We start from the raw sequence: 26,054 nt of genomic DNA on the forward strand, positions 1-26,054 counted from the left end.
TTTTAGCAAGAAACAAAGCCTATTTACTATTCAACCCCTCTCATTTCTATCTCCCCGGTAACAGAGGTCTTTCCCCACTCATTAATTAAGCTCTTTTGGAGTTTATTGACTGAGGGCAACATTGTCCCTGCAAACAGATCCTTGAAAGCTGTTGCAGCATTTCTGTGCCACTGCTCTGACAAAGGGAATCCTGTCAAGGAACAGTTCCCTGGGACGAGAAATGTTCAAATAGACTAATATGACCAAATATCCTAATTCTTCAGTAGTTATCCAAAATTCAAGATTTCTTTCACTAGGGATCCAGAGAGAGCATAAGTATAGTCAAAAAGATCCCATTTTTCACAATGCATGGGGAAAACTCTGTCTCATTATCAACCAGGTCTGAGAAGATGCCCAAGTTCAACTGCTTTTCGAGGCAAGATGACGATTACTTTTTTATACGTTTGTCTAATAATAATGGTCAGGCTTTTTTTTTCCTGGGAGTTATGGGGTGGCACAGAGAAACACAATTTAAGGTTAAAATCCGAGGTGACCATACCACTCTCTATTTACAAATGGAGAAAGGCTATATAGCAACATGGACCTTAAAGATAAATTAGTCGATTTTGAGGTTTCATTGCCAAGTGAATCTAAACATACCAAAAAAGCAGTAATAGAGCCCTCAAGCCAATTGCAAAATTGCATTACTTTCAAAGGAAGGATCATCTGGCCCTCAAAGTGAAAATGCTTCATAATAATATCAGTCATCACAAGAGTTACACCTATATTTGAGTAACAGGGAGTGCATTAGTCATCGCCTGATGAGCAAAAAAAAAAAGAATTTTTGGGTTGTAGTCCCAAAGAATTATCTGTTTTCCTGTAAATTCACTAGAAGAGAGGAAAACCACAGAGTAAAATCTCAGCTTGGGGTAATTCTGTATTTCATGCTGAAAAGGGGTCTGTACAGGACATTGCTGAATAGACAGATACACCAGTCAAATTTTAAGGTGTAGAAGCCAATATGACTGCTTGAATCATCTCCCAATCTCCTATTCAGCTTCCCATCTACTTTATTTACACAGACATATGTGATTTTGTTGCCAGCTGGTGATTTGGCAATAAAATGAAATCTGAGCCTAATGTGCCTAGAAGATTTGTTTGGAAAAAAATAAACCCAAGATAAAAAAAACCAAACTAAGTAGTACTTGTTTATAGAAACATTACGGTACCTTTGATCCTTTCTTCTGTTCTGCTTCAATATGCTTGAGTAAAAAGAAAATACGCTGTAAATTTCAGAGAGCAGCATGGGGGCTCCTATGTTTGTGTTGCAAAGACAGACTGAAGCCTTTAATCAAGACAAACTCCTGTAGGGCAAATTTCCCAATCCAGCACTGGTGTGGTGGTGTTGCTAGGTGGATCCCCATCCAGCCAAGCCACAGTTCTTGTAACTTGCCTGACCCATTTCTGTGGCAGGGCTGCCCTGCAAAATCATTTGGGCATAAGAGAGGGTGAGGAGACAAGAAGGTGACACACAAGGGAAGAGGACATAAATACATAAATACATAGAAAAATAATGCAGGATGCTTAAGAATGGCTGAGACGCTGAACTAGAAACACTCAAGTGGAGATATAAATATTATAGAAAATACAGCATCCATTTGAAGAATGTTAAAATGCAGCATCCATTTGAAGAATGTTTCACATACCCATGACCTTGAATAAAACCACTAACAGTAAGTCCCTTGACCTTTTCTATACATACACGTCAGACAAATATGTACATGCTGCTCTTTAAAAATCTGATATTTATTATATCTCACATCAAAGCCTAACTGCACATGGACAGATTCTCATGGAATATAAGCCTGCAGTAAGCGGAGGGGGGTGGGGTGGGGTGGGTGGGGGAGGCATTAAAGCTTCCTGTCTTATAGAAGTCCCAGTCAGGTCATCATCCATCAAAGTAGTGGATACTTTTGTATATGAAATTACTGCAATACTTACAGTTACAAATCAGATGTGTAAATGCATCCTTAAGGTCTATTACGACACCACTGCCATGATCTAGAATTTTTCATTGTGACTCAGAGTTAGTACCTTCACAGGAAAACCAATGGCTTTTCAAATGATTGTCCAAAGTGCCTAAGGTACAGAGTGCTACGCTGTGCTACAAACCGAAGGACGTTGAGAAATATGATACAGTATTCAAATAAGAATACATTTTTAAACTACAAGAATATTTCCTAAAAAAACCCTGTTCTCAAGCAGTGTAATGTATTCCTTTCAGACCAAACTCTTGTCCCTTTTCTCAGAACAGCTGTGAATATACTCAGTTGATTCTGCATTCTCTGTGATCAGAGAAATAGTTACAGTTTGAAACTCTTAACAAAAACAAATCAGAAAGAACTCCAGAATGACCAAGGGAAAGCATCACTTGCCTCTGCAAGGATACTGTGCATAACTGACAAAAAGCAAGCTAATTTTTAAAACAGAAATTAGAAATCATTACCAAACATCTGAGTTATGGAAAATAAGCAGCTGTACTGTAACCCAGCACCCAGTGCACCCAGGAGTCATGGAAGAACATTTGGAGAAATGCACACTGTTGCAGCTACTGCAGTAGGAAAGGGTTTAATTGAGCTGACTCCTCACATTGACATACTGGAGACCATGCCAGGAAATCCCACCGCAGATGTATCTACATGGAGACTTCCAAAGTCTTCTTCACAGTTCCACATCTGTGTTAGGTCAAGCCTCCAAATGCAGATGGTGCCCCACGGATAATGGGCTGATCTATGTTCTCTCAGTTAAGGGGCCACAGTGCAGAAGTGGCTAATCGCCATCAGTTTAGAGGGAGCAGGAGTCTGGGCCTGATCCAGCTCTGCAAAGACAAGTGGAAGCCCTGTGCAGTTTCCTACAGTTGTCCAAAGAGAGCAGGAGCTGAAAGGTAACTTCCCCACCCATGTGGAGGAGTTTAAAGCCTGCTGAGAACATCCCTCAGCCAAATGTTCAGGCTCCCTGCGCTGCAGTGATTTCTGCAGCTCTCCCTGTCTTTGAAACATGAGCAAGTTATTGTTGGCATACAAAGGAGCTGGCAGAGCATCATCCCATGATTCAGCATATCAAGAAGCGAGATAGCATAATGAATCATTGTGCAAAAGGGTTGCACAACATGGACCGAAACAGTCCATATAAAAGCACTGTTGTATTGGAATGGAAATGGCTTTTTCATGGAAGATACACATCCGCCAAAAAAAAAAAAAGTTGTATAGCTAATGTTCTATGAGCAGAAGATCCAGAGGCAGATAGAGGCACCAATGCTAGGACCTCACCTACTGTGACACAAGCATATGAGAAGGTACTTTGGTTTGCCAGGATGATTTGTTTACAATTGTAACATCTGGTACAGAAGGTTTTGAAAGAGATTCATGAATTGGAAAGAGGAGAAAAGAAGTCCTGCATCTGATTTAAACTGTGCTGTGAATTGGAGATAATCCACTGGAGTCAATGGAGATAACCTGGCACAAACCCACCCTCAGTGCAAGGAGAACCAGAGCCAAAGAGTGTCAACGTACAGAGCCTTACTGTGTTTCTTTATCCAGCCCAATGGAACGTCTGCAGTACCCTAGGCTACCTCACTATTTTCATCATACAACTGTCTTCACCCCTATGGCATTGCCCAGCAGCCCCCATCCCGTTAATTCCTCCCTGGTGCTCTGACAGACACTGGCACCCTAGAGGATGACAAACATCGCACCCCAGAAGGGACCACGTTTTTTGCCTGTTACCGTCCCCTCCATCTGCTTTGGGAATGGCTCTCCAGTTTGCTAACTGGTTATGTTGAGCTGGTCTCCATCAGAAGAGCACTTTCATACCTTCTTCCCAGCCTTTCTTCCTTTCTGGCAAAAAGAGAGCATAGTTCCTAGACAAAAGGCTCCAAAAGACTCTTCTCTTTCAAGGTTTAAAAAAATATCCAGCCTTTAAAACCAGAACTCAATAGAGGTTTTTTGTTGAAAGAACTGATATCCTTAGAAAGGAAAACCTTCGATTTCAGGATTTTTCAGCTTGCCTAAGGTTCATGGACTACTACTAAGAAATCTGGCAAATGTGACCAAGAAAAGCAAGTCCATGCATCCCATAAGGTTGCTCATTTCAGTGGCATTCTGAAGGGGGGCAGAGTTGCCTTGGGGGGTGTGGGGTGGGGGGGTGGAATTAGAAAGATTGAAAGGCACTGGGCTTTCTCTGTAACTATTATTTGTGAGCTGACAGTGCACAGCCACCAAGCAGCACATTTCTGTCCTGACCCCGGGGACGAGCCCTGCCCACGCCAGCAGCTGTGCACCACATGGACCCAGACCAGCAACTCACTGCGCTAAAAAGCCACCAGGCTGTCATCGGATGGTGACGGTGACTGACCCTGGCCAGGCTTGCCATGATAAGCCGAAGAGAAAAAGCTCTGCAAATCATTAGCAGTATCCCTCTGCAGCCTTCAGGCATCCAGTCCCCATCCTCTACTTCTTTTAATTTAGATAATTGGTTTCGATGCCTGGTTTAACTTCTGCTTTCCCTGCCTGTGCTCCCTCTTTGCTCCAGCTTCCTCCCTGCTGGCTCCATGCTTCCTCGCCCAAAGAGCAGTTCCGGCACCATTTTTCTTAGTTTCCTGCTCCCCGCGCCACCCCATCCCCCCACCCCCACCCCCCCTTTATATCTGTTGACCGGTTCAGATACTATTAACTCATTTAATAAAAACAGGAGACACGGGCAGCGAGGGAGGGAGGACACAGTGTTAGAAATAATGTAAATAGACCGAGCTTTCACCCTACACACCTCAAATTATGGGAACCCAGGCATGAGGCAGTAGTTAAAGGCCTCAGCCACTTGTATTGGCAAACCCGTCTTTCATAAGCATCCAATTTAGATTTAATAATATGCTTAATGAATGGTAATTAAAAACAAATTGCAATTAAAACACTATTTAATGAGGTTTAACAGTGATGTGATAGATATGTATCTATCACCAAGTTCAACTTCAATAAATATTTTCTTAATAACAAACTGGCATTTAATTAGTATGGGAAAAATGTTGCTGTTAAATCTAAATTAAATTAAAATATACTTAGGGCACTTACCCACTTAATAGTATGTGTTAATGAAAAATATTTAAAAGGTTTTTCCTTTCTCTCTCTCTTTTTCCTTTTTTTTTTAGGGGTAATGGTTGCGAGAAATAAATAAAAGGAATTTCATTGATTGCAGTATATGAAGGCATGATCCAGCCCCACACATAAGCACTTGATTGATTTAAGTTTCCTAACACACAATATCCACACTATGACACATGTAAATGAACAAACAACAAATTTAACAAATGTGACAGTTTACAAAGTCATACTCAGAATTCCCACTGCACCTTTTCCCTAACCTTTCTGTGTCATTTTATGATCCCATTATCATAAATGTCTGAGCACCTGCCAAAAAAATTAAAATAGAAATAAAGTGTTTTCTTTCCTTCTGCAGATACAAAATTTAAATATTTCATAGATCTTTATTTGTTTAGTGGGAGAGGGCAGGAAAAGAAGTTTCGTATTTTGAGCTTAGCATATGTCAACTATTTTGTTTGAAACTGAGGTCTCTGAAATCTTTATTCCTCATAAAAGATATTTCAGTAGCTTAAGCCCTGATCCTATCTGTCTCCTGTGCTCCCAAGACTCCTTACAGTGGCTGATACTTTAATTGCTCCAGCACTCATTATGAGTGGGACTAAATTCAAGTAAAGCATTTTATAGCAAAAACCAGCTTTTAGAACACAAAATTTTTGCAAAAAAGTGTTTCCTTCAAACATTTAGTTTTTTTGATCCACTGATTGTAACTGGGAAGGATTCATTTTGATAGAGCCTGTGGAAACATAAAATCTGAACAAATATTTTATAATTCCCATTTTACACCATTCTTTACTGAGTATTTCAGGGAAGAAACTAGGAAAAACCCCAACCAAAATGTTTTCCTCATAGTTACGACCAGGACCCCTTCCTCCTCTGCCTTCACATTACCTACCACAAGGGGTCTGGTTCACAAGGAGTAAGAACAGTAAGACAGATTTACAATATAAATGCAAACGGTTCCTTACGGCAAAAAAAAATGACTTTTCAATGTTTCACTCTGCAGAAATTTTGTACATAATGACATTGCTGTACAGCAACATATGTCACGTATACAGGTATGGTTTTTATTATCGCTGACAGTATGTAACATGCCTATTTGCAGACAGTAACAAGCTTATAAGACAAGAATGGCACAACATTAGATGTACTTTAAGTACAGAAGAAAAATGCATTGAGACAATATTTGCCATGAGTTCACTATGGCTTCCTTTTCTTCCTTTCAAGTGGAAAAGACGTACAGGAACTAGATATTAGAGACACAATTTTAGCATTTAGCTCTGTTCCTCTTGAAGGCAACATCGAGAACAGGAGATGATAATCATAAACCTGGTCTCTCTGGATAGCTTCCCACTTAATCCCACCAGCAGCTGCTTGGCTCAGACCTAGTCTTTGTCCCTACATACCACAAACAGACTAGAATGAGGACTACTAGTTTTAAATTGCAGTTATTTTCTGTTGGAGTTAAAACTCTTGGTTTAAAGTGATTGGTCCAACATTTCACAGTGTTATTTTCTAAAGCAAAAGAACCAGCCATACAAAATAGGTAACAGATAAGCAACGTGCAAATGAGTTACCAAATATAACATATAGTATTATGCCACACATGAACAGAGAGAAATAATGTACGTACCCAGCCAACTCACGATTGAGCCTGAAAGCTCGGATGTATTAGTTGCAGAATGTGAAGGATGTTTTCCTGGCATGTTCCAGCTTCAGATATGATGCAGATAACACTTAGCATTAAATAATGCTCCTATGATTCCAGTTTTCAAGCATTTCACAATCCACTGCTAAATGTGACATCCTGGATGAAACAAATGACTTGATTAAGGACTTATTAACATTGAAACAGAACTGACTTCATGAATTATGACAGGTCCTACTGTACATGTCATACTGCATCAGAGCTGAAAGCAAAGATAGTGACCTTACTTCAGAAAAAGCAACTATTTAGTCAGGGAAATACCCACTCCGCAGCAGTAGGCTACAAAGAGAGCGTGGTTCCAGCAGGCAGAACAGAAATTCACCTCCTGCTTTTTGGTCCAGTGTCACCTGGTGCACAGCGGTGGCTGTGCTATGTCTTACCACACTTCTACTTGGATGGAACAAAACCCCTTTAACTTGAATAAAATACCTGGGCATCCTATGAAATCATTAGTTAAACTGTTCTGCTTTGAAGAAGACAAACTTCCACTAGTTTATCCACTTAGACTACTTAAAAGTCAGAAAGACCCAACAGGGACCTTGGAAAGATGATTTATGATCTGGATTATTGGAAAACGGTAGAAATGCCCGAGTACTGCACCCAGTTTTGATGCCATGACCCCAGCTACAATACAACCCACAGCTCAGCATCACCTCGCCCACAGCATACCCAGCCGTCTCCTGAAAGCCTCCAGTCACAAACTGGGGAGTTGGCCCTCGAGAAGTCCGAGGGGCATCAGTGAGGTTTTGGCTACGTCAGTACCTTCTGCAGTAACCATGGTGGTTCAGATGAAACTGAAGGTCAATCAGATTTGTCTTCCTAATTGCTTGAAGGATTTAAAAAAATCCATTTAGGATGCAAGAAAAGGCAGAGGAGATGGGAAACACAGAATCAGAAGCTTGGAAAAACAATTTGTTTATGGTTGGCTAGACTGCGTCAGACTTGCCAGTCACTTTTAGCTAGGAGAGAGTGAATTACCCATAGCTGATGCCACCAAAGATCTCTAACCAGTCAGGAAGTATCCCTCCTCCCCCAAGTGTTTTCCACTAAAAATGGCAGAGAGATGCTGATTAAAGAAAGACAGTGCTTTAACACTCTCAGCTTGTGGCTAGCAGTCTGGCATCTCTGGTGATGCTCAGCTCAGGCTGAGACAAACAGGAGGCCCATGCCAAGTTGTTTTGCAGTCAGTGGCCTGTTGCCAGAGTGTCATTTTTCACAGAAAGGACACAATACCGAGCAATCTGGCTGAGGATGAATAAAAGTGTCATCTGTGTTCGCTCCACTTCAAGGGCTCGTGCAGTATTGTTCTCCTCGTGTGCAATACTATTCCCATTGATCCTACAGACACATCAAAAGATGCTTCTCAGGGACCTATTGGTCAGTCTTCCAACTTCGACAAGGAACTCACATCAACCTATTACATTTTATTATTTTTACAGTGATTAAAAAGTGTTCATGCCTTTCATGAGTTGGGGGTGGTTTATTTTTTGCCTACTGGAAATTTGTCTCTTCTTTCACCCAGCAAAAAAGCACAAGGATTAGACAATGAGACAGCATGGAAAAGAAATACGCTTAGCAGAAATAGCAAACCATCAGATTTGCACATTGCTGGAGATACAAAAGGAAAGATGATTGAGAAAAGGCTGCAAAGCCAAAAAAGCACTGACAAGATTTATCTGCCATCTGCAAAAAAGAAAGGAGCAAACAGAAATAAACACACATGTGAGAAGGCAAGAGGAATGAACGGTGGTTTATTATCACGGGGGACATTTCACTGGCTGAACTCTAAAGGCTTTACCAATACAGGGACATGTTTTTTGAAACAGAGTATATGTAATTTCTGTCCTCGGTAACCGTGGCTGAATACGCAGGGTGAAGCAGCCTCATCTTGGGCCCTAACCCAGGAAAAGCATACAAGCGCTACCCAAGAAGCAGAAGAATCACGGCTGGCTTTTATGTGTTTCCCTGGAGAGGGGCCTCTGCGTCCGACTGGCCATTTGCACACCATCTGCACGTGCTGCTGGGACACAAAGTTGGAATAGTCAGTTGTGCAAGGCCAAGAGAATCTTTTTTGTTCTTTTAACTTTTTCCTGGTTAGGTGGAACAACCCACAAGATGCTAAGCACTTCTTGAGGGTTGTCCAGCCTCCTCATCTCCTAAAGACAGAAAGGGATGTTGGAGGTACTGAGTAACATGCAGAAAATCCCAGACTGTATGGGGCTGTACCAGCTGGTAGTAATGGGAAAGAGTGGTAAGGAGCTGGGGAAAGAGGAAAGCTCCCTTTGCCATCTCAGTACGTTCCTGCCAACAGCTACGATATGATCTGATTCTAAACACAACCCCGAAGACCAGATTTTCATACTTGGAGAGAGATGAGGAGCTGCTTATGACATAGTCTCCATGAATCCCACAATGAAGAAAGCGTGAATATCAGATACAGCAAAGCACAAACTGGCAGCAAAGGAGAGAGCGTGCATTCCTCACCTACAGTTGTGCAGGGAACTGGATATTTAATGTTAGGAGGTTTTTTTCTCATCTTCCCATGAGAAGGTTTCTGTATCCTCACTGCTGAGTCAAACATGCTCTGACAGGCAACTCCTTGAGCAATAAATGAACTTGTGTCTTAAAAAAAAACATAATCAGAGAATTCCATAGGTGACCTCTGTGTTTTGAAAGCTGAAGAATGACCCCAAAAATAAGAACAAATAGCACTGGAAGAAGTCATGCCCCTTTTCTCCCATCCTCCAAGCTAGGATCTACTCTCCATGGGCCATTCCTGAACATGATTTGTTAACCCCAGCTTGAAAAAAAACCATCAGTAGAGATTCCCCCACCTGCCTTAGCCCTTACCATCAGAAGCCGTGTGAATGGGAGCCATGGGGAAGATGCCCCAGCCATAATTGTATTCAACACCAGCTTGCTCTGTGACCTAAAGATTCACCTGTGAGAGGGAGGCCACAGCTTTATGTATTTTATGGTCTGCCACCTCGCTGCAGCAGCCAGGCACGGTGCCGTGCCCATGCTGTCCTACCCAGCGAGGAGGGTCGGACTGATGGCGCAAAGGCAGAACCAGATTCAGCATCCAAGGTGCATTGCACAAATCATACATGTGATACATCACTTAAAAAAGGGCTGCAGAAAGAAGTTACCATAAAGTTTCCATTCCAAAGCACTAAAATCTTACATTTGCTTATTAAATTTCAGTTGGGGCCCCAGGCAATTGAACAGAACACCAGTCTAGCTACTGCATTTTGCTTTGCTTACTGATACTGACATACAGCCATAACTTACATAAAGAAATTGCAAAGCTGAGGACTTTAATCATGGATAACCATCCCTTCCACCTCTGGCTTTAGGATAAAACTGACATCACGTTTCAGGTTTGGTTTGGGTTGGTTTTTTTTTTTTCCTTTCTTTTCTTGTAAAAGATTTATAGGAATGTGGAACAAAAGAAGAATAGCATATCCTCTGTTTAAGAGGCTGTGATTCAAAGACCAGTTGAGACAATGGCAGGATTCTCATGTATTTTGTAGGCATTTAATTATAACCCAACGAGACTGGAAAGTCGGTACTCTCAGGGGTCTGCTGGGAACCCACACTGCCCCTGCCCCCTGGTGCTTTCACATGGCTGCACGCACAGAAGCGTGGCAGCCCCGAGAAACCCCCGGCAGCCCCGAGAAAACCCCAGCAGCCCCGAGAAACCCCCGGCAGCGCCAAGCTCCGACCCGCAGCCTCAGCCATGCACACAAGGAGCTGGGTGCTGCCTTAGGGCTCTGCTCTTACGGGAATGCTGCAAAAAGGGGGATTGAGATGACACAACTGGTTGCAGTCATCGTTCCTACTCTTTGGCAATCATTTTAGATGGTACAGACTTTAAAGACCTGACTTTCTCTCCTGTGGTGTTTCTATAATGCTCAGCACAGCAAAGAAGGATGAATTTTCTAAAAAGTTCAATAAAAACCTGATTCCCCATAAGCTAGGCTTCAGGGGCTCAAGGAATTACCAGCACTAAGTGCTCAAAACCTGTCAAGTCTCAGAAAAGCTTGAAAATCATGAAAAAAGTAGTAAGAAATGTCAGGAACTTTTTATTTGCTTTTTGATTTTAGAACCTAGAACATCACCACCACACCACAAATACTAGAAATGTATGGGTTTGCACCTTTATAAAGAAGAAATGCGCTGGCATTTATTTTTATATATGAAAAGTGAAAGTTCAAAGAAATAGCAAGATTACAAGAGCTCAGGCTTTAAGAGAACCCCCAAGCGTTACTGAAAGAGCCACAATAACTCACCAGGCTGGGGAGCTTTGTATCCTTTCTCCAGGGCCAAGTCTCCACTCACAGCTGAGGATCTCCTTCCCTCAGGTAGCGCTACAGAAAAGAGTTAAACAGGGGCAAGGAGAGACCAACAAACTTGTAAAATATGTAGTGTAACACCACTCAGCTGTTGCTGTGACCCCCCTGAATTATACTGGAGAATTAATGTATTAGCCATTCTTTAGCATTTGCTACGTCCAAAGGTTTATTGCAGCCGGTCAATACCAATAGCACATCTCAAAGGAACAAGAGGAGCAGCACACTCTGGAATCAAGCAGCAGCAGAGCACAGAGCTAAAGCACACGCTTAACTGATGAACAGGAGCGCACACATGCTTAAAAGTTACGTGTAGGATTAAATGTTTTGCTGGGTTGAGGCAAGATGAATTCCATAGTTAGTCTGTTATCGTTACTATCATCATCACTATGACTGAACAGAGAACAGTCCGTGTTAAAGCTGGTGAACCTTTCTCAAAATAATGTTTTCAGGCAATTTATATCCAGAGTATACTGGCATTTACACATTTCAAGTTAATGATTCAAAAAAGTGAGATTAGTGATTATCCTATTTGTTATGACCAAGCTGAGAAAGTATAGCTACCACTTTGCACCCCAGGAATGAATTTGATAATCTACAGTACCCTAAGAAAATGGTGCTGAACACTAAATGATGGAGCAGAATGTGCAACAAGTAAACACTAGCAGGAATACTTGGATATGCAGAGCAGCAGAATGAGGGAGGTTTAGGCATTCCTATCTTGTTTGTTTTTAAACGCCATGTTCCTGCTGTAAAGAAATGGTTAAGAGCAGATGTTGACATTTGAAACTCACTTTTTTTTTTTCTCCAATTTAAAATACTAATACTGGATAATATTACAAAAGACAAGACATTAATGCTCCTTTAGAAACATTTATCCTTTACTTTTTTTAAAACAACAGGCATTTCAGATGTTCAGGAACTGTGACTGTAACACATCTGTATTTTTATTTAATTACCTATTTCCTAAATGAGATTACAGCATGGCATGTGGTGTCTTTCAAACCAAACACCTGTAGTCAGAATTAGAAGCCTCACAACTGCCCCTGCTGAAGTTCCCAGGGGCTGGGGAGGTGGTAGAGAATTGTTCAGCTCAGACGCAGGGAAAGCTGGCAACCTCATCAGCAGCGTTATCAAGGCCTCTCCAGATCTGAATAGCTTTCCTGTCTGCATATTTTTATATGTATGTATATATATTTATTTATTCATTTTAGTTTAAGCCTCGTTCCAACAGGAAAAAGGTAATAGAACAGTAAGAATTTCCTGTGGCGGTGTAACCAGAAGAAAAAAAAAAAAGAGAGAGAAAAAAAGCCCATTAAATAGAATAAACCTAGACAAAGCCTCATGTGAAACTGAAATAAGGCTGAGATGCCCCAGGTGCAACATGGGTCAACTGTCCTTCTTACAGCTCAGTGCTGGAAACGTGCCCAGCTTTTGTAAAAGGTCCCAAAGCCACGGCAGAAGGCTCAAGATGTTGACTGGCCTTGGGCTACACACTTGGCTGCTGCAGAGGCTGCGACCTTTGCTCCTGACACAGGGCTGGATTATTATTTTTTTTTTGGTTTTCACCAGAATTCTTCCTTCTCACAGAAAAAAGAACTGCTCAGCAGTTGGGGTTTGCAGCCTGACATTTTGGCATGTTTTTTTCTTTTTTTCTTCTTTCCACAGGCAAAACACTATTTAGAAAACAGATTTAAGCCCATTGTTCATACTGATTTCATGCGGGTTGCAGATTCAGGACACCGTGGGCTGGCATATAGCTGCCGAGCGTGCTGCAAAGCCCTAGCAGGACGCATTTGATCTTATCCTGCACAGGCCAGGACCAAAGAGAGGGCACTGTGGACTCCGCATACACGACGAACAACCTAACAAGAGTGGCATCGGATGTGGACCCGTGACATTGCTCTGTCTCTTCTCGTAGACAAACTCCAGCTCATTTTCTGCAAGTCCCCCAAACAATCTGCAAGTGGCAATGACTTCTGAACAGAACGGACAGAAGACTGAAAAGTGGAATTGCATCATACTGGTCCCACCACTTACTGTCCTGCTTTTTAAGCCTTTTACCTTCATTTTAATGGATGATGGAGCAGCAAAAGGGCCCTGTGCAAGAGGCATGGAGCGGGGAGGGAAATCCACTCTTCCATGTTTTTCCAGAAGTAAGTAAAACCCATCACCTTTCTCCAGGATCAGTGCTTGTTCAGTGCTGACAGGGGTAACAACAGAGCAGTGGCAGGAGACACATGGTGCTATTAATGCTTGGGGTTTTAATTATTGTTATTGTATTGTAGCACCTGGGGACTCCCTTTGCGGGACAGTAACCCACAGTGACAGACACCAGGCAAGGCCAGCACAAACAGATGGTTCTTGAACCAGGGAGTCTTCATTCCCAGACAAAAGCTGACAGATGATGTTACAGACAAGGGGAGTCCATGGAAGCCACCAAAGTCCATACAGTCATCACAGAGCTCTCAGCACACCAACAGCTTCACCGCTATGAGGTTGTACAGCCATCTCCGAAAAGGAGTTTTAAAAAGAAACTAGGAAGAGAGTGATGAAGCTTGTGTGAAAACACACAAGGGTGCTTTCAAGTTTTAAAAACTGGGCAATAAAGAGTGGCACAGTGGGCTGACCAGAGACCAAAACTGCCATCTGAACCACAAAAGAAAAATACTGTATTGGGTAGAGAAAGGCTGTGAAAGACCTTGGGAGCAAAGGCAAACAGATTGTGCTTGCTATATCAAGAGCAGAGGCTTGCAAGAGAGATGCAGTGAGAGGGGTGACAGCAGGCAAGGCAAATTGTCATCTTTTGCAGCCTAAAGAACATGCGGGAGAACAGGGCGAGATGGGATTAGCCAAGGCCAGAATTAGCAATGTTGTAGTAGTGATTGAGGAAAGTGATAACGACATCCTGAGCAAGCATGGGAACCATGAAGGGGGACAAAAGTGGCAGCACTGTACAAAGTCCATGCAGAAACATGTGGCAAGAGTTCAACATTGCCTGGAGGCATGAATCAAGAGAGACACCTGACTCAAAAACCACCCATGTCCAAGGACAGGAATGATGCAATATCGTCCATGGTGCTTAAGAAAGAGCAGATCTATGGGCAAAACCCTTGTTTTAGGTATATTGAGCATTACTTGACAGCTGTTCATCTGCAAGGGAACACTGCGGGGACAGGAACACCACCAAAACGGGAGAGATGGTGAAAGCACGTAAGTCTCAATGGCATCAGCTTAGGGACAGAAGCTGAATTTGGGTTCCAGAGAAAATTGCCAAGATATATGGTGTAGAAAATTAAAGGACAATGACCAAAAGTGAGTCCCTTGGAGCCCCAAAGGAATGCTAGGGAGTGCCTGTTTCTACCTCTGCTTTCTTTACGCGCTGCTAAATTGCTCCCTCCTGAGAGGGCTCGTCTCTAGTGTTCATAAAAATAATCCCAATAAAGTAGTTGTGCTCTCTCCAACCTTCATGCCCTCCCTTTTCAGCTGAAATTAAGCAGTGAAAAACAGGACAACTTTTCCAGCAAACATGATTTTACAGCACAAGCGTCATCACCCCTCCCTCTTCTCTTATTATAAGGGTATTTTTGTTTAAATGGGAAAAACAAACAAAGCAATACATTCCAAAATACATGCCCCTATCCCTCACCCGCAGAAACACTCCTAAAACACAAGGTTTACAGCTTGCTGCCTAAGAATTCCCTTTCATGTCAGTATTCCCACTGAAACCTTGGCAGGGCAAAGCGCCTGAACCGGCGCCCACTCTCTGCTGCCACCCCAAACTTCCTCCTCCTTCCCTCTTCCTAAACATTGCCTCACCCTCCAAAAAGTCCCCCACGGAGAAACAAACCAAAGTTCAGCTTTGGCTTTACAGTCATTAAAAAGCAGATAAATACATAAAATACAAATTCACCCGCCATCACCCTGCTCCTTCTGCCAGCTGCAGAAGCCTGGCTGACGTACCAGCGGCGGCTGCAAGGTTGCTCCGAAGGCAGATGCTGCACGTGCCGGAGCAGATGTGTTACTGTACGGACGATCACCACGGCTTGCTGCACAGCACTCCCAATGTTTTGGCAGTACTCACTGTGTCCAGTTCCACTTCAAAGCTACCTCTCTGCTTTCAGAATCACAGTAAGTGCTCGCTCTAATTACCACGTGTTTCCAGTACGCTTTTAATCATCATCGTTAAGAAATTGAACATAACCCACTGAGATACAGAAGCGTAAACATGAGCAGTAATTATTCCAACCTCTTCCCTGGTCTCAGGTAATGATCACACCATATTTTTAAAGCTGATGCTTAGTTTATGATGGTCTGGTTTAGAATCACATTATCCTGGGTGTTTCTGGTTAAGGCCAACCAAAGGTTAAGGTCTGTAGAGGAGGGGAAAGCATGTTTTAAAATTATTTTAAAGGCTTTTAGTTATTTAAAGGCAACGCCTGTGACCTGTTAAGAATCGGCAAAGATGAAGACATCTGCCTTATACTATTCCAGAGTAAACAGATCTGCTGCAGAACTATAAGACATCTTAAAGTTGGAATTTCAGTTTAACTTACGGTAGACATGCCCCTGGTATTTCTCAGTGTATAAATGGTCATGTTAGTTTTAATCAAGCTAACACGGGTGCTAGATGCACTCTAAACACTGCAGCCCAATGCTTACAGATGCATTAATATCTGCCCTAGTTTTCAGGAAACAGGTAGGAGAGGAAGGGAGAGCTCATCATTAAGGTGTGACTTTGAAAGGGGCTCGAAGGCCATCGGTCAGCGCCACGCTTGCCAAATGTCCCACCTAATACAGCATCCTTTATCATACTCCTCAGCCCCATCTCCCATAAGCAAAGCATCTGGGGTGCAGGTTTTTTCACACAATCGTGTAGTTACTGGTCACTTTTTCTGGCCACTCAGCTGACACAGCTCGGCTACGTGCGGATAAATAATCCATGCTCAGAGCTCAGAGCTCACCTGTGTGCCTGAGTATTCATAGCACAGCATGCAGTCACCCTGTGCATGCACGAGGTCTTGTTCGGGGACTGTCCCAAATTTAACCTTTTCAAATCTGACCCATCTATCACATCACAGGGACCTACAGCCTCCCACATCTTTAAAATAAGCTTGAGGGCTTTAACAGTCGAAAAAGCTACCCAAGTGCTTGCTGACATAAACACCTGTATACATCACTTAATGCACGGCAAGTAAGAATTGGAGCCAGCTTAGCTGTTTTTCCTTAAAAGTCAAAGTAACATAAGAGACCTCGCATTTGCCATGGATGCAAGCTGTGAATGTCTGATTTTGTGTGTCTAACCCTAAGCTACATCTTTCCTGAGCAAAACTGTTTGAATTGTTTTCATCAGGAGGTATGTTTTATTTGGGGTTTTGTTGTTTGACTACTACCTTGTTTGTATTTTTAAAAATATTTTTCCTTGTTTTTCAGTGAAAGACCAGAAATGGAAAATTATTGTTAACGTGGGTTTAAAACCTCATGATTTTTAAAATTATTTTTCTTGGTAAAATATGAAAGGACTATCTGGCCACTGGAAAGCTTGAAATAAATTTAATATTTGCAAAATGTCTTCCGAAAACTTTTTGATGACCTTCTACCAGACCTGTTCCAGTTTATCCTCGGCTCTGATGTGGAGCTCCTTAGTGACCTTGTGACACAATTTTCTGTGCCACCATTCCCCGTTTGTTGAGATAATAGGAATTCTAGTCTCCAAATAAGTGATTTTTCATCAGAAAAATGACACTTCATCAGATTGAAGGTTACTGCAGAACTATACGGGCTTTGAATAATTACAGCTTTTGTGGGAAATATTTCTCCAGTTCAAGATGGAGATTCCAGTGAAAAACAAACAAAAAACCACTCAATCATCATAATAGTAATAATAAACCCCTCCAAAGGGGCTATTTCAAACTACACCAAGGCTTTGTTTTTTGTTTTTTTCCAGAGCTATCTGGCATACATAATAGGCCAAGCTTTGATCATGGCCGCAAAGGTGGATTTGCACTGAAAGTGCGCTAACACCGCCCACCATTCATGCCCCAACATCTAATATGTAAATGAAAATCGTTAGGCATGTACTCCAAACAAGGCTGACACCCACTTTCATGGGTGCAGTCCAAGGCATGTCCCAAACTGCTGCACGAAGTTGGCAGAGGCACAGAGGGCTCCTGTCAGCCCCACTGCCCACCAGCCATCTGTGCCCACAGGTGGAGATGGGAAGAAAGGCAGCTCCACCCTGCTCCCAGAGGATGGGTTCAACCTCTTCCCCCGAGTGAAAAGAGCTGCACCAGGCTTGCAGCCTTCAATTCATAAGTGTTCATCTATGAAATCGGATTCCCACCCCTCTCCACTAAGAATCTGCTATTTCAACGAAGCACAAGATGTCAGGATTTTTGCCAACATGAGCCCAGCTGTCAAAATCTCATCCTTGGAAACAATCCCAGATAGACACATGTTTTACCCCAGCCAAAATGGTCAAACTTTGCAGAGAAACATTCAGAGGAAAAAGGTTCCATATTGTCACTGCAATAGCTCAGGATTGCTCACAGCCAGACAACTGGGATGCGGTGTTTTAATAGCTGAACCATTAAAAGCAACAGGCATCTTGCTATCGACAGCACTAAGAACAGACTCAGTGCCTTTGGCACAAGATTATCAAAAGCAGCATTGCAGGAAAGGAAATAAGCTTGTTTGGATTTGGGAGACAACAAATAAAGGCAAAAATATGCTAGCAATTTTCTATTTCTATAGTATGTTTTTCTAAATATCTTCAGCACTTTTGCTGATATTTCCGACGGAAGTCTAGGAAGTTTTTGGGTTTATATTCTCCTTGGGTTCATGTTCTTTCAGCTTACCTGGAAATCCAAGCCTAAGGGGCTTGGCTGGACTTGCCATCAGTGCATTGGGGAGGATGCAGATAGTCTTCCTCTCTGGGTTATCCCAGGGGCTAGAGACGAGCACGGCTCTGGAGCCCTCCTGGGCTGCAGGCACAAGCAGGCTTGCACGGAGGGCAGGGGCAGGAGGCACCGAGGCCAGGGCCCCGCTGACAGCACAGACCTCCCGTGTTCTGCGTGCGGGGGCGACATCCCTAGCCTGGAGTATTGCAGCTTCCCATTGCCAATGCATGCTGTCCAGCTCGAACTGAGCAAGATTCCTGAGCATCAACCTATTTCTTCTGATCTGAGATGTGAAGAGGTCAAATGATTTTGCTCAGGTCACATACAGGGGCAGTGGCAAAGGTGGCAGAGCTCCAGCACCTCCTGGATCCTTTGTGCAAATGGAACCAGTATATGTTGCCTTTCTTAGTGTGGCCCAATTTGCGTGCAAGCAGCAGTCAGCCAGCAAGAGGTGAACTCCTACAGCTGAGGGGGTGGGGAGGGGAGGTGGCATCAGAAACAGCAATCATTATCCTCTTTACTGGAAAACGTGTATCTGAATGGCCAAATTTACTAGCTGTTCCAGATCTTTATGAGATTTATGAGGCTTAAGAAAAAAAATTTACTAGGAAGACATAAAACTTCAGTGGTTTGAAATGGAAATGTTTGCAAGGGACTTGGGATCAGCTGGTTTCAATTGCAGCCCTGTCTGAAGCAGGGAGGGCTTCACTTCAGGGCTGAGGACTTCAAACCTCTCCTGACCTGACCCTCCAAAGACAGCTAAAGATTAAAGCTGACTAGAGAGCCAGTGCTTTGTCATTGGGAGGAGCTGTGGTACCCCAGATAAAGGAAAAAGACAGATACTGGGAGATGATGAGGAGCACATGGCAGAGACACTCAAGTCCTCTTGTGCAAACTAGCCCAGTCCTGCAGGGCCAATCCTGGGCTAATAATATCTGGTGCATCTAAACTGCTTCCTGATCCCACACCGCCTGCCCCAGCACTCCTATTTCTGTGGGGCTTGTTAAATTGCATGGAAAGCTAAACCCAAGCCGGCTTTCTGCATTTACACCCTACTGGGAGCAATACAACCTGATCTCCTGGCATGCAGAGCTCCAGGGAGCACGGAGCAGAGACACCTGCGTGGCTCTTCATTGTAGCCCCAGTGCTCTCAGCACAGTTCTGGTTCCCAGCAGAGGCACGTGAACATCTCCATACCCCACTCCTTGTTTTCCCTCTGTTCACAGGGAAACCCCTCCTGGTTCTGACAAAGCACATTGCCCCAGACTCAGCCCCTGCCTTCACAGAGGCAATCCCAAACTAAACTATGTGAAGAAATCTCATCTTTGGACTGAATTTGACCCAGTGCAAAACAGAAACCGGATTCCCCTCCAAGCATAATAGACAGGACAAGGCTTGGAAAGTGTTGCTTTTCCCATATCACAAGCCCAAAACCACATTACACACACCTCTTAATGAGGGTAGTAAGCTTTAACTTAACAGCTTCTGAACTGAGCTCATCATCCACTTAGAGTAATATTCCCTTCAGTGCCTTGTAGGGCATGTTGGGATAGGTTGGCCAACATTTAACACCTTTGCATTTGCCAGCATTTGTTCCTGGCTCTGAAACAAACACAAAACATGTTGAAGATTTCCAAAGGGTATCCGAGGGGGAGGCAAAGTTGATGCAGACGCTGCTGATGAGCTTATTGCAGCACTTACATCCTTCCTCACCTTACAGGATGCTTAATTACAGTGGGCTTTTGTGGGATTTGCACCTAGCAGCTCACAAGTGCTCCACTGGCAATTAGATTCAGTGCGAGGTGGAAGGCGTGTGGGGGTCATTCTGCCTCTCTCCTCCCCCAGAATTACAGGGGAATATTTCCCTTCCTTATTCTTCTTATTTTATCTCATGTCCCACAGACCAGGCACATAGCTGCTTGGTTCACCTGGCTGACAGATACTGAAAATAGCCACGCAGTTCCCAGTTCATAATCCTTTTCGCTGGGACTGCCTTTAATCCTGTGTAATTGAAAATACCAAACATGGCATTCTAATATGTAGGAAACTTCTTTTATGTAAAGCCCTAGTGACTACAGCGAGAGTACTGCTGTCGATACAGGATTTCCCACAGCAGATCAGCTCACCTGCCCAGGCTCCTGCCTCCACGCTGGCTCACACTCGACGGTGCCACATCGCAAAATGTACTTGTCAATGTTCAGCATTGCTGTTTGAGGAGACGGAGTTTTACATAATTCTGTTCAGGCTCTGTTTATGTCTTAAAATGTGAATTTTAGCTTGCTTTCCCTAGCTTGCCAGTTACTTACAATGCTTACTTATGTATGAATATTCAGAAAGTCATCTTGATCTGTTTCAGACATCCAGCTTCACGGCTTGTACTGATAGCATCTTGCAGAAGGCAAGTCCACAAATTCACCTTGCTCTATATAAAGACATATTTACTTGTTAGAACTAACATCAGCATTATCTTTGTAAGATCTCTTACGAGACAAGCATGATTATGAACCTTTTCTGGCCCTAAAACCTGTTTACTCAGGTAGTTTCACTTAGCAATTAGGTTTTGAAACAGAGAAACAAACTTCTCAGTCCGCTTATAGCAGAGATTAGGAGCATCTCACAGGCTGAAATAGTGCTTTGGATCACGATTTCCAAATCTGGGTCTAGCTTGGAATACACCCAATTATGTTTTCTTCATCATCATCAGCAACGTGACCTATTGCCTGGAAGGAGAGACAGTCCTGGCCCTTATTTACTAGCTCACTGTGCGACATGAAGCTTATGCAGTTTACTCCCAAGCAATGCAGTTCAGCACACATCAAGTTGTAGCTGTGGTCCTGCTGAAGTTTCTCCAAAAAAGTGACCAAAGGGTGTTTGCCAAGCCTTGATCTTTCAAGATTCACTTTCCCTAGGACTCCCAATTCCTTTCTCCCTGTCTGTGACTTCAAAAAGAAAGTTTACTGTTCCTAACACAGTATTAGAATTAGCCAAGTCATCAGCACTGCAGTGAACTGCTCACTCCTTTTCACTACACGGAGCCCCAAATCCATCAAGGTCCATTGTCTTCAGTGCATAACAGGGTATCCTATGGTCCAAGAAACTTAGCACCGATTTATTATTTTTTTTTCATTTCTTCAGCAATATGGAAACAAGCTCTGATTATTTTTTTTCCACGTTATTTCAACCAGTAGATTGCTTACAAACTCTTCACGTCAGTTATTGACCAAAGTGCCGGTGCTGATCCATAACCTGCGCTGCACGACTGCTCACTAAGTCACACCGAGCTCTCTCTGCTCCTGGCTTGCAAGAGCGATAAGTGTATACTTGAAAGGAGGGTTTCAGTAGTGCATAGGTAACCATTTTCATCAGTATTGCTGATTAGTTTATCTTCTTTTCTATTAATTTCCATAAAAAAAACCTAATGGTGATACAAATAAACTAGATGAGGAATAAATGCAACTATAGAAGATTTTGGCCTTAATCTCATTAATATTTTCCAGTGAAAACACACCATTTTTGCTGGCATTCTTCACAGGGTGAAGTACTATCCAGACTAACAAAAGAATGCTTAATATGAATTTCTGGATTTTACTCAAATATGTTTTTATTTATATTGTTTCCATATTTAAAAATTAGAGGGCTGTTCCCTGATAAAGCATTTATACGTGTTTATGTTTGTGTGTCTATAAACTCCTGATAACTTCTTAATCTGTTAGATGCTGCATTCATGAATAGCAATGTACTTAGCTGTATGAAAGACCTTGGAGTTTATTTTTTTAAAAAATTAAACTCACCTTTATAACTAAATTTAGCCGCCTTTAACTGTTCTGCATTTACCTGTATATTTTTCAGATCATTAACTAAATGCCCATGTGTTAACCAATTAGTTAATGGGCAATGTTATTAGGAAAGAAATGCAATTTTCCAGAAACCTGAGAAACTGTGAACACTGAAATAACAAATCAAAATAAACCAACCGACTTCACACTCCTCTCTTAGTACTTGTTAATACATGGGATTGTAAACATTTTCTCCAGTATTATTCATTTTCCCTTTATCTCCAGCTCAAATGGATTTGTAGCTCAGGTCACTGTGATATACTGCACTCTTAGCAATGTTTCGCCTGAAATTTCCAGTAAGGCACGCAGCTCTTTTTGGGTTTCTAACGGGCATCAACTACTAAGTCTTTCAGGACACTTTTTAAACTCAGCCTTTAATACTGCTGGATATCACAGTACATGCATAGATTTACTTCCAGAGCTCTCTTTAACCAACCGAAAACAAAGCACGGCAATATGGCATTGCCACTCCAAAGAACAGGCTGCTACAAGAGAGATTTACTTGGCCTTGAAATCAGTTGTTGATATTTTCCATTTTTTTTAAGATCACCAAGACACACACAGAGTGGAAAAAAAAAAAAAGAAAACCAACTCCCCCCCCAAAAAAAAACATAAAAGGGGAAAAGAAAGAGAAAAATTTTTAAATGTAGACAGATCCTTTTTCAGATGTCATTCGGGGGATATCTGGTTTCACTGGTCAAGTATGGTTTGTTTAATCTGACTTCAAAATCATTGTTCGCCCCTTAAAATACCTTGGTTGTACGAGACAAGATATGAGTCTTTAGGAGGCTGGCAGGGTGAAGAGAGGAAGAGAAAGAGGGAGACAGAAAGTCAACAGATCAATAAAAGCACTTTAGGATAATGGCTCTACCTTGAGCAGACCAGGTCTGGATTCCAGGCCAGCCCCAGCACTGCCAGGAAATGTGCATTTGCATGAATGAAATGCCAAACCCACAGCCTGGCGGCAGAAGGTGAGGTTCTGGTTCTGTCCCCATCCCATTTCAGGGGTGCGTTTCCCTTCCTGCTCACCTTTGATCACAGCCGGTGTCCTGACCATAGCCAGCAGGACCAGGGTCAGGAAGCCTGGGCAACGTGAAGGTGTGGATTTGCAGCTTTTTGGAAAGACAGTAAAAGAAACTGTTAGGACAGAGTGGAGATAAAAGACAGGGGCACAGAGGTGTGCACATGGTGGTTCATCTCTTACCCCCCCACACCCCCTTTCTTTTCTTCATGCTGGGCAGTTACATGGAAATAAAGTGCCTGAGTCAAGTCAGAGCTGATTTTCCAGGAGTCAGCACCAATACACCATCTCCAAAAGGCTTCCTAACCTGATGGAGTTTTATTACAGTAAGGGCCCCATCTACTGCCACAAATTTGCAGTGAAACAACCCATGTATTTAAATAGCTTTTGTTCCATTAAAACACTTCCATTAAATAACTCTCAACCATTCCATTCCACTTTCCATCTCTCACCCTCACTGCCACACAAGAGAGCATCCGTGAGCAACAGCCAGCTTCACCAAGCACAGCCACAATGTACAAGTTGGAGAAGGCCTCCCGACTTCTTTTTGTATTGCTTCAAGGGGTCCACCCATCACAGTGGCCCACAGAAGACCGTCCCATCCTCGTCCCCTTTCCCCCCTGCCTTACCTCCCAGACATACTAGATGAAGAACTAGTAAGTGACAAACAAGAAGTGGGTTTCCCAACCCATGCCATGTAGCCAAGCAGTCAGGCAAGGCTGCCCATGGACCAGGAAACATAAAGTCATACAAAGAAGTTTACTTGCTTACTATAGGCATACAACCCGAGGTTAAAAGGTCTGGCGCCTGTTTCCACATAGCCCAAAGCTTTGAGTTGCTCAGGAGTTTTTAAGAACATATTTGAAATCCATAATCTCATGACCATGACATAAAATCAACTGTTGGGAGCAGAACTGGGGCATGAGTAGACAAAATGGTTAATGCAAAGGGAACAGAATATTTGCACAAAAGTGACGTGGTTAACTATGGGGTGTGAGTCATTCTCAAGGTTTAACTTATACAGTTGGAGTTACTCTCGGGCTGGGGGATTATTTTAGAAGCTATCAACATTTTTCAGGGGAATTTTTTTTCCCCATTAGCACATTAAATATAGTCACACAAGCGGATGGCCCTATAGCCCGATACCTAGAAGCTCTGCTGGATGCCAGCACTTCTGTGCCAAGGACCTTAATTCACCACAAGGTGCAAGAGCCCAGCAGGACACATGTAACGAATCCCTGCTACAGAACTGGCCACGCAGCCACCCTGCAAAGAACACAGCAGCTCTGCTTCTCAAAACCAGGTACAGGAAGCACAACAAAATGAGGAGAAACTGTAATAAGACAAACACCAAAGATTGTTTCTCTTTAATTACCCTCTCAGTATCTTTGCTCATCAGCTGGAACTCCCTATGGCTTTTTTAAAGTAAACAAAACAGTGAGGTTTTAATACTGACCCACCTCACTTCTTTGGTCTGACTGATTGCTGAAACTGGCCATAAATTGTCCATTTTGTGACATTCTGAATAGCCTCATTTATTCTGGATGGCACACATCTCTTTTTGTGAGTGCGCACACACACACGCACGCTTACACAAACACCACCTCCTCTCCTGCCGCAGAGGCGGCCGGGGCCAGGGATGGCCAGTGTACGGTTTCAGCCCCATATTGAGTTTTGGCCGGTGTTGAGGTCCCTGAGGCTGAAGAGAAATAAAGCTCTCTGGGGGGAAACGGCATGTAAACATGGCTCTTATGTGCGCCAGCATGGAAAATGTTCCCTTCAGTTGAGGCTGGTGAACGAACCACGCGTGGAAGGGCTCGCTGGCGTGCAGGCTGGGAGCAAGCTTGCTTGCAACTGGGTGGTGGGAAACATTGCAACATGCATCTGTATTCTCTCCTCTCTGAGCCAGTTCCCTGCCAGCCTGGGCAACCAGCAAGAGGGGAGCACTGCCAGCCAGGGGCCCGCGTGCTGCTGAACCACGCCGTGCCGTTTGAGACCCTTAGCCAGCGTTTCAGACATGAAAGAAGCCTCACTTCACACTCGTCATACGAACCTGACATAACACTAAATGAAGGAAAGATCTAACCAGCCAATCTAGCTTCTTTTTTTTCTCTCATAAAACTGAGTAACACGTAAGTAGTACTTTCATCATGGTTACTGCAACTGCTTTAGATATAACATTCAATAAGTAAGCTATTTAATTCTAATCAGTGATTTATCTCATACACATAGGTCCCAACTTGTTGCTCACTTAACACCTATGCTATTTTTTCTAAATCAAACACCACTATTTTTCATCAACACATTGATGACAGACATGGAAGAGGGGGAGAAATTCCTTTCCCCGTGTAACACACGTGTTTCTGATGAATGCCAGGATGAGGAGTGCTTGTCCGAGGCAAGGGCCTAGGCACGCCGGCTCGGTGGCAGCAGGAGCAGCCTAAGCCCCTTTGGCCAGTGGTTTGGGGCAGTTGGGAGCCTCCTGCCACCTCCACCTCCACCTGCCCTACTGGGCTCCTGCAGAAGGCGGCGCAAACAGCTGGGAAAACCAGAAGGGCTCTCGGGGCAAGCACAAAAATTCGTTTTACTCATCGGGGAAGATGTTTAGATGCACAATTCATACGACCATCCATCAACATGAAAAGGAGAATTTCTCAAGAACTCTGATAGCGCAAAATGTTTAGGGGAGTTTAAGAGGTTTTGTCTTTGGTTTTACATAGGATTTTTTCCTCTTCATTGCTGGTGGGAAAGCTTATGCCTTGAATTCTATAACTATAAACTAAATAATATATCAGGGTTTTTTCTGTCAGGCACGGCAATGGTACTGAACGTATGTAAAGTTTCCACTAAAGGTTTTTGTAACTTAATTTTCCTCTAGAGATTAGAGGAAGCCAGATATTCTGTTTCTTGCTGGAACTTGGCTGGTAGCCACACTGCGCTCCCTTTCTCTGTCATCCATCCCCAGCCCCCCCAGCCCCCGGCACTGTTAATCAGATGGCTGTATCTTCCCTATATTTCTCCTGTCAAGCTATTAAGGGGATATGGAAGAGAGAAAGAAGAGAATCAGCTGAGATATAAACCAGCCCAGCTCCCAGAGTGCCTCTCC

The sequence above is a fragment of the Falco naumanni genome, chromosome 10, assembly GCF_017639655.2.
Source record: "Falco naumanni isolate bFalNau1 chromosome 10, bFalNau1.pat, whole genome shotgun sequence".
Classification (NCBI taxonomy): Eukaryota; Metazoa; Chordata; class Aves; order Falconiformes; family Falconidae; genus Falco; species Falco naumanni.